Source organism: Anomaloglossus baeobatrachus, chromosome 4, assembly GCF_048569485.1.
Source record: "Anomaloglossus baeobatrachus isolate aAnoBae1 chromosome 4, aAnoBae1.hap1, whole genome shotgun sequence".
Classification (NCBI taxonomy): domain Eukaryota; kingdom Metazoa; phylum Chordata; class Amphibia; order Anura; family Aromobatidae; genus Anomaloglossus; species Anomaloglossus baeobatrachus.
In genome coordinates this window covers 677,180,412-677,189,158 of record NC_134356.1, presented here as the reverse complement: position 1 = coordinate 677,189,158, position 8,747 = coordinate 677,180,412, and the positions used below count along the sequence as shown (strand labels likewise).

The 8,747-nt window shown below is 52.5% G+C and overlaps 2 non-coding genes across 2 annotated transcripts; one reads left to right on the top strand and one right to left on the bottom strand.

Moving 5' to 3' along the window:
• Positions 1–2,567: 2,567 nt before the first annotated feature.
• On the top strand, positions 2,568–2,639 carry TRNAP-CGG (transfer RNA proline (anticodon CGG)). Its single transcript has one exon. It is a non-coding gene; the product is annotated as a tRNA-Pro (tRNA).
• A 5,783-nt stretch (positions 2,640–8,422) lies between these two features.
• TRNAL-UAG (transfer RNA leucine (anticodon UAG)) lies at positions 8,423–8,504 on the bottom strand. The gene has a single exon. It is a non-coding gene; the product is annotated as a tRNA-Leu (tRNA).
• Between the last annotated feature and the right edge of the window lie 243 nt (positions 8,505–8,747).

The window sequence follows — 8,747 nt, the reverse complement described above, 5'->3', positions numbered from 1 at the left end:
GCTCTACTCAAACAATGGGTGAAACGGCAACAGAAGCCTCCCGCCGATATACGGGCGCGACTGTCTACCGGGACCTTGACCCTGCTCAGCCAGTGGGACCGGCTGATTCTGAGAGAAGGAGTGCTATACCGGAAGGTTCTCTTGTCACACATGCTGGAAGAATGCGCACAAGTTGTAGTGCCTGAACAATTGGCCCGTGAGATGGTGGTCCAGGCCCACAAAAGGAATGGACACTTCGGAATGGACAAGACTTTTCGGTGGGTTCAACAGTCCATCTATTGTCCGGGGCTCCGCAAGCTGGTTGAAGACGTCTGCCAGACCTGTCGCACCTGTGAACTACACAAGTCCTCTGAGCAGCGTGCACCTGTTCAGACAATTAAAACATCCAGACCCCTTGAGCTGTTGATGGTGGATTATCTGCTGGTTGGGACGGCGAGCAGTGGCTATCAGTATTGTTTAGTCATGGTGGATCACTTCACAAAATTCGCTGTCGCTGTCGCTACCAAAGACCAGACGGCTGAATCGGCTGCTCGGGCCATCTGTCGACAGTTCATCCATGTCTACGGGTGCCCGGAGAGGTTGCACTCCGACCAGGGGGCTTGTTTCGAGGGCCGAGTCATCGAAGAGCTGCACCAGATGTATGGGATCCAGAAGTCGAGGACCACTCCTTATCACCCACAAGGGAACGGTGCATGTGAACGCTTCAACCGGACCCTACTCCAGCTGATCCGCACCTTGGCCGATGATAAGAAAGACCAATGGCCTCAATTCCTTCCTGATTTAGTATGGGCCTATAACAACCAGGTCCACTCTGTGACTGGCTACACTCCACACACCCTTCTCTTTGGTCGCCCCGGAAAAGGGGTCCATGACCTGAACCTATTTCGCCCTGGAGTTGACGTCTGCCATAACTACCCCTCCTGGCTAAATGCTCACCGACAGAAGATGGAGACGGTACACCGACTGGTGAGCAAACAAATCCGGGGCCAGATACATGCTGATCCACTCCCCGTGCAAGAGCAACCCTTGAAGTTGGGACAGCCAGTCCTGCTCCGTATCAAGAAGCCCCAAGGGAAACTTCGAGCCAAGTGGGAGACTGAGGTTTACCGGGTAATCGAACGCCCCTACCCCAACGGGCATGTATACCGAGTGCGGGGTGAAGACAATCACAGCATCCGCACTGTGCACCGAAATATGTTGCGGCCCTGCCGATCCCAGCCTGACTCCCCTACCACAGTACCCGGAGGGGATGACACTACCAACATGACTGACGACACGGACGTTTCCCGGCACAGTGATCACCTTGACTCTGAGATCAGTGACCTCCCTACACAACCCAGTTCTTTCCCCGGGGTGCTGACTGGAGTGGGGCGTAGAGACAGTGACAGGGAGGGGAACAACCGACCCTTGAGGCGCACTGACCGCACCACTGCTGGGATCCCGCCCGGGCGGTCTTACAGGGACCAGTACGTATGGCCCACTTCTCAACCAACCCCTGTAACGTCTGCAGTCATCGCTGCCTGGGAACCGACGGTAGTTGACAGGGACTGCCAACCTTTAAGTGGGGGGGTATGTAATGGGGTCAACAAGTCTGACTGTATCCCTTCTGTAGAAATGGCTTTGAATACTGTTCCAGCAATTGCCCACAAGGGGGCAGCGTCGTACTGTACAACGACAAACACAGAGCTGGGAAATTCCCCACAGGAGCTGGTGTGTGAAAAACCTGAAGAGAAGATGCGGGAAAGTGGTGTTCAGCTCCGGAGCTCAGTGAGGAGAGTCCTGCGTGTGGTCTCCCTGAAGAGAGGGCTCGTTTTGCCGCAAAAGTCAGGAAGAAATCACCCGGTGAAAGCAGTTTCTGTCACTCCCAGTCTGCAGAACTTTGTTTTCCTCAGGGAGTTAACCGGACTACCGAGCACCGCCATCTGAGTGTAATTGCAGGGACTGTGACCTGCCTTCTTCTGCCCGGCGTGCTCCGGGACCAAAAGACTACTTATAATCCGTCACCAGCTGGGGAAGATAAAAGAAAAGAAAAGACCGAGGAGCTTCATCTCTCCAGCGCTGCACCGGGACCCATCACCGCGAGACCCCAGGCCTGCGACGTGGGAGCGACATCTTCTTTCGGGATAGACTGGTACGTGTTTGTAGGGAAAGTTAGGGAAAGTTGCCGCCATTTTTTTTGTTGTTGTTTTTTTTCTTGCTGCATACCCGGAAGGAGTGAAAGTCCAGGGGCTTCCTATACCCATGTGTGCAGATAGCTCAGTTGATTGTATTATAAACATGTTTCCTAGTAAAGAAATGTTACTACCGGTAAAATCTGAGTATGGGGATTTTGTTGGAATAGAGCATACACACACACCCGCGGCCCTCCCATCGGTCGCTTCACTCCACTGATCAGTTGTGGGGGAGACAGGTCCATCAGGTGCAAAAGGAGTCCAGCGCAAGAGAACCAGGCACTGACTGTAAAAATTAAAGGAAAAGTCCATGAACTTGTAAAATGTCAGGAAAGTAACAGGTGACTCAGAACTTTGTGTATAGAAGAAGGAAGATCTCAGCTCAGTATCTCATCTGGCTCGTTGGTCTAGGGGTATGATTCTCGCTTCGGGTGCGAGAGGTCCCGGGTTCAACTCCCGGACGAGCCCAGTTTTTCTTCAGTTCCAGTGAAAATCAAACCATAAAGATCTGTATGTAGGTGTGAAAAATGTATGATCAGTTATATATTTTACTAGCTGTAGTACCCGGCGTTGCCTAGGATAGTAACTAAGTATCTCTCTGTCTCTCTATATGTCTGCCTCTCTCTCTGTGTGTCTGTCTCTATGTGTCTCTATGTGTCTCTGTGTGTCTCTGTCTCTCCACCAATATCATATTACCTCACACATCAGCTTCTTATACTAAGAATGTCCTTTGTTGCCTATAGCAACCAATCACAACTCCTATTAATGACCTGTAGCTCCCAGCTCCATTGACTTTAATGTAAGCAGGTTTTTGGCAAATAACTATAGAGTGCGTGGTTAAATTTTCCCATCAAAACATAGTCTATGACATCCACTGAGTCAAATAAGGCATCTTTGCAAAATGTCGTGATTGTAAATGCGACGGTGCGGATTCCTTTAGCGGACACATACTTATACATACATACACACATACATGCACTCAGGTTTTGGTGACGTCCTGGTGCCGTCAGGTGGTCACAGAGAAACAGTACACCCCACACAACACAATCCCACATCAGGTACCATCTGCCACAAAACCCTAACCACCCCCCTCAGGGTAGAAAGGACACACCAGTGGGTGGGACCAGGCATATTGGGAGCGCCATCCTAGGGGTCTTGAGGATTCAGGGGCGGGAAAAGAGAGAGTGAAGTAGATATAGAGAGGAGAAGGAAGGTGGAGATGAAGTGAGGAGGAGAGTCAAGCCTGAGCCTAGTGACAGGTAGCCAGACTAGTGGCCCTGGTCTACTGGAAAGGTGGGAAGCAGCGGACCGTGTCCAAAGGCAATGAGAGTCCGGTCGCGGGAAATCCAGAGTGGACCGGGACAGGGTTGGAGCCTGCCGTTACAGACAGCGGAGATCTGATCCGGAACCGTGCACAGGCGGAGTACCTGGACCCTAGTTAGAAGACGGTTGCAAGCCCCTTCTCTAATTAACCAGGCTGGGAGCAAGGTTCCAGACATTGTTACAAAGTCTTAGCCCAGATATAGCAAAACGGCAGCCCACTGTGGGGGATAGGGTATCCGCAGCAACCCACTGAGATCCCAAGAGTCAGTTTTCGCGGGCACATCTCCCAACCAAAAACAGAATCGGGAGAGGACTTCCCCGTTCCACACGAGGTTGTCCAAAATAGAAGAAAAGTACACCGGAGGAAGAGACACAGGTACACCAGCCGGGTGTGGGAACCAAATACACCCAGAAGCGGCAGCCGGCCACTGACACCTTGGTTTACCGACAGATTTGTGTGCAATCATTCAATCGTGAGTACACCACCAATCACCGGTCCGGCCCGGCGTGCCACCTCCCGCAATCATAGCCTTCCGTGTTCCAGACACTGAGCCCCGGGGCATCCACCCCTAACCACGGAGGGGTTAACACCCAGCTGCAGCTCCATTGCCCCTGGGTGCTCTCCAACAGCAGCGGTGGTAATCCACCTTACCACACACCGTGGGTGGCGTCACGAACTGTTGCAACAGTCCTGTGTACACATTACATCCCCTTTTATTTGAGTGTTCGTGTGACCCCCAGGTCCGGAGACCCCTTGAGCCACTCCGGATCCGAGCAGCTCGGCTGCTGATGTGGGGGCGGCACACCTCAAAACCTGGCGTCACAAACATTATTGTAATCCCTCCACCTACCTGGTGGAAGTGTGCCTTGTTTTGGACTGTGAACGGTGCTCTGTTTTAAATTTTTCTACAGCCGCCATTTTGCCGCCATTTTTGGGCGTGAAAAACAACAAGCCCGGCGGCTTCTTCCCCAAAAAAAGAGCGCAAAGTTGAAGCCCCGTCCCCTGGGAACGCGGGCAGAAGCGGTTGACTCGCAAGACAGGAAGTGCAAAGGACAGTGGGTCCCGCGAGACCACTGTCGAAAAACCAAGGGGGAGGGCAAAAACAGCTGCATGTGACACAAGAAGATAAAAAGGCAGGGACACCTGTACTTTGACGAATCCCGTTCCTGGACAAGCAAGCGGCAGGATGTCTCAGGGGTCCGACAATCAGCAAGTGGAAAGGCCCGTTCCCAGGACTGACGACTGGGTAGAAGCACAGACGGAGAAGATGTGCCAGAGGATACAGGCCCAGGCGCATTTCATCATGACGCAGTGGACTACCGAGATGAAAGGCCTGGCTGCAGCTGTCCGGGCGCGCGAGATGGAGATGGCCTCGGAGGAGCGGGTAAGCAGTGACCCCCGCCCCTATGTTCCTCAGGAACCGGCCGTCCCAGCTGAGGGGCCCGGCCTGCCCCTGTACGCCACGTCGCCTCCTTCGCCACCCGTGTCCACGGCTAACCCAAACACCGGCAGCGGAACCCGTCATGTCTAAGAGGAGGACCCAGCAGTGGGAACCTCAGCCCTTACCTGCACCACTGACCCAGCACCCATCTCGGCCCCAAGCCAGGCCGCAACCCTGATGACGTCATCCCCGGCTCCGGCAGTCCGCCCGGCCGCAACTATGATGATGTCGGCTCCGGCAGTCAGCCCGGCCGCAACTATGATGACGTCGGCTCCGGCAGTCCGCCCGGCCGAAACTATGATGACGTCAGCTTCGGCAGTCCGCCCGGCCGCAACTATGATGACGTCGGCCCCGGCAGTTCGCCCGGCTGCAACGGAGGAGGTGCCCGACCAGAAGCCACCTGTGGCGGCCGCATGTGTTGCTACCCAGTACCCGGTCTTGGCTGTGGAACAGCCGGGATGTACCTGCCGGGAAGCAGAGAAGGCCAGTGAAAGCTGGAGCCCTCGACAGATGGAAAGGCCGGTCGTAGCCGACACCTAGGGCATCCGTGTGGGCCAAGCTCCAGAGCAGGAGGAGGAGCACGGGACCCGTACTCCATACTGGGAGCGACAGCAATGGCAGCTGAAACAGGAAATTGCTGCCCGGGAAAAATGTAAAGCCGAGGTGCTGGCATGCACCTAATAAGAAAAAGACAACCTGCGGCAGGCTACTTTCCGGGTCCGGGGCCCGACCTACCATGGGCAGGTCCACCACTTTAACCCCCAAAAGGGATGGGGGTTCATCTATGAGCCGGGACTGGACTCCGAAACTTTTTGTGTCCCGGAGGGATGTGGCCCCTCATCTGCCAACAGGCCACCCAGACCAAGATCTGGAACCCAGGGACCTAGTGAGTTACACCCGACACTGTGGAGAAAGGGGGTGGTTCGCTCTAGACGTCAAAAAGTGGATGGTGGTTGATGGGCAGCCATGTCTCCGACACCCCTCACAGACCCCTGCTGAAGAATAAGAAGTGAATAGTAGTGGTTACCGGCTACCCGTTAACTTGTTGAAGTTTACCCTGTTTTTCAGTTTAAAAAAATGGACCAAGACCTCAGGACTGGCGAGGTCACCCCAAAAACTTGTTTGGGTCTTGTAAATACCCTAACTACTTTCTTTCTTGTTACTCCTCACCCACTGCACTGCCTCTGGAGAGGTAGATTGGAGGAAGGGCCTGTGGTAGAGTAGGCCGAGGCCCAGTCACTAATAAAACCGGTGGCTAACCTCCAGGCCAAGGGCCACCCGGACTTTGGGATCCTTGAGATGGACTGCCGAGTAAGGAACTTTTTACCCGGACCGTGCAGGCATCACCCGGAACAGGTGTGGACTGGGGAAAAGGGGTGCCCACCATGATTAGAGGTGGCACCAAGGAACCAGGTTGTTTGGGTGGTGAATGGGGAAAGGAGAAGTAATGTTATAATGTTTGTAACGTTAAAGTAATGTGCCTCCCGTAAGGTAAGAAATGTTCTTAAAATGTTTTACTTTTTTTTCCAGTATCTTTAGAAAAATAAAACAAAGGTCAATGGTCGGACAGCCCGCGGACGGGCAGTATTCAACCAAGGGGGAATGTGATGCCCTGGCGCCGCCAGGTGGTCACAGAGAAACAGTACACCCCACACAACACAATCCCACATCAGGTACCATCTGCCACAAAACCCTAACCACCCCCCTCCGGGTAGGAAGTACACACCAGTGGGCGGGACCAGGCGGATTGGGAGCGCCCACCTAGAGGTCTTGAGGATCCTGGGGGTGGGAAAAGAGAGAGTGAAGTAGAGAGAGAGAGAGCGAGAGGAGAAGGAAGGTGGAGGTGAAGTGAGGAGGAGAGTCAAGGCTGAGCCTAGTGACAGGTAGCCAGGGTAGTGGCCCTGGTCTACTGGCTAGGTGGCAAGCAGTGGACCATGTCCAAAGGTGACGGGAGTCCGGTCGCGGGAAATCCAGAGTGGACCGGGACAGGGTTGGAGACTGCCGGTACCGAGAGCGGATATCCGGTCTGGAAACCATGCACAGGCGGCGTACCTGGACCCTAGTTAGAACTTCCCCGTTCCACACGAGGTTGTCCAAAATAGAAGAAAAGTACAGAGTGCCGGAGGAAGGGACACAGGTACACCAGCCGGGTGTTGAACCGAATACACCCAGAAGCGGCAGCCGGCCACTGACACCTTGGTTTACCGACAGACTTGTGTGCAATTATTCAATCGTGAGTACACCACCAATCACCGGTCCGGCCCAGAGAGCCACCTCCCGCAATCATAATCTCCCGTGTTCCGGACACTGAGCCCTGGGGCATCCACCCCTACCCACGGAGGGGTTCACAACCAGCTGCAACTCCATCGCCCCCAGGTGCTCCCCAACAACAGCGGTGGTAATCCACCTTACCACACACCGTGGGTGGCGTCACGAAATATTACAACAATCCCGTGTACACATCACATCCCCTATATTTGAGTGTCCGCGCGACCCCCGAGTCCGGAAACCCCTCGAGCCACTCCGGATTCGAGCAGCTCTGCTGCTGACGTGGGGGCAGCACATTTACATGTTACATTACAAGGAAAGCAGCATTATAGTGATCACAGTCTTGCATGTAATTTGCAGTATAATAGAAATCAGATGATTCTACAAATACTAATATAGTTATATTCTTGTACATGTGGATCAGTAATGTAATAATTACTTGTACATAGAAGCAGTACAGTGGAACCTCTGTTAACGAGTAACCCAGTTAGCGAGTATTTCGCTATATGAGCAAAGCTTGTTGTAAATTTGTAACTCGGTTTACGAGCAAATACTCACCGCACACGCTTCCGGTTCTGTACTTCCACCGCACTCTGACCGGCTTTTGCAGTCCACACAAACACACACAAACATATTATGCTCACCTTACCTTCCGTTCCATCGGCGGCCTCCCGGATCTTGCAGTTCACCGGTACAGGATGTGTATCGGCAACCATCGCGACGAGGGAGGAACATCCGCTGTCAGCCGCTACTCAAAGGCAGTGCGCTGACCAATCAGAGGCAAGTGGCTCCTGCCTTTGACGTCAGCGCTCTGGCAACAGAAGTTCCTCTCTCGTCGTAATGGTTACCGATACACATCCTGTACCGACGAACTACAGGAATCATGAGGCCAGCGATGGAACGGAAGGTAAGGTGAGCATAATATGTCTGCGTGCGTGTTTGTGCGTGTGTGGAATGGCATAATAGGCGACTAGGATGGGAGACTGCACAAGTTCTGGAAGGAATTGTCTGCATTGCAATGATTATATATAAGATTTATGGGAAATCTTGCTTTGCTGAGTAACTTGGCTAACAAGCAACTACCAGAACGGATTGTTAACCAAGGTTCCACTGCATTTCTACTAGTTTTCATCTTATACATTGGAGGCAATTTACTTTTAACATGTGTAAAAAGCAGAGTTTGCATTTCACTGAAAAAAAATAAATAAAAAAACATACTGGCAGCGGTGGGATTCGAACCCACGCCTCCAAAGAGACTGGAGCCTAAATCCAGCGCCTTAGACCGCTCGGCCACGCTACCTGGTACAAGCTCATTTTAGGAGCAGTATTATAATAGTTATATTCTTGTACATAGAGGCAGTATTATAGTAGTTATGTTCTTGTACATAGTGGCAGTATTATAGTAGCTATATTCTTGTATATAGGGGCAGTATTATAGTAGATATATTCTTGTATATAGAGGCAGTATTATAGTAGTTATATTCTTGTACATAGAGGCAGTATTATAGTAGTTATATTCTTGTACATAGGGGCAGTATTATAG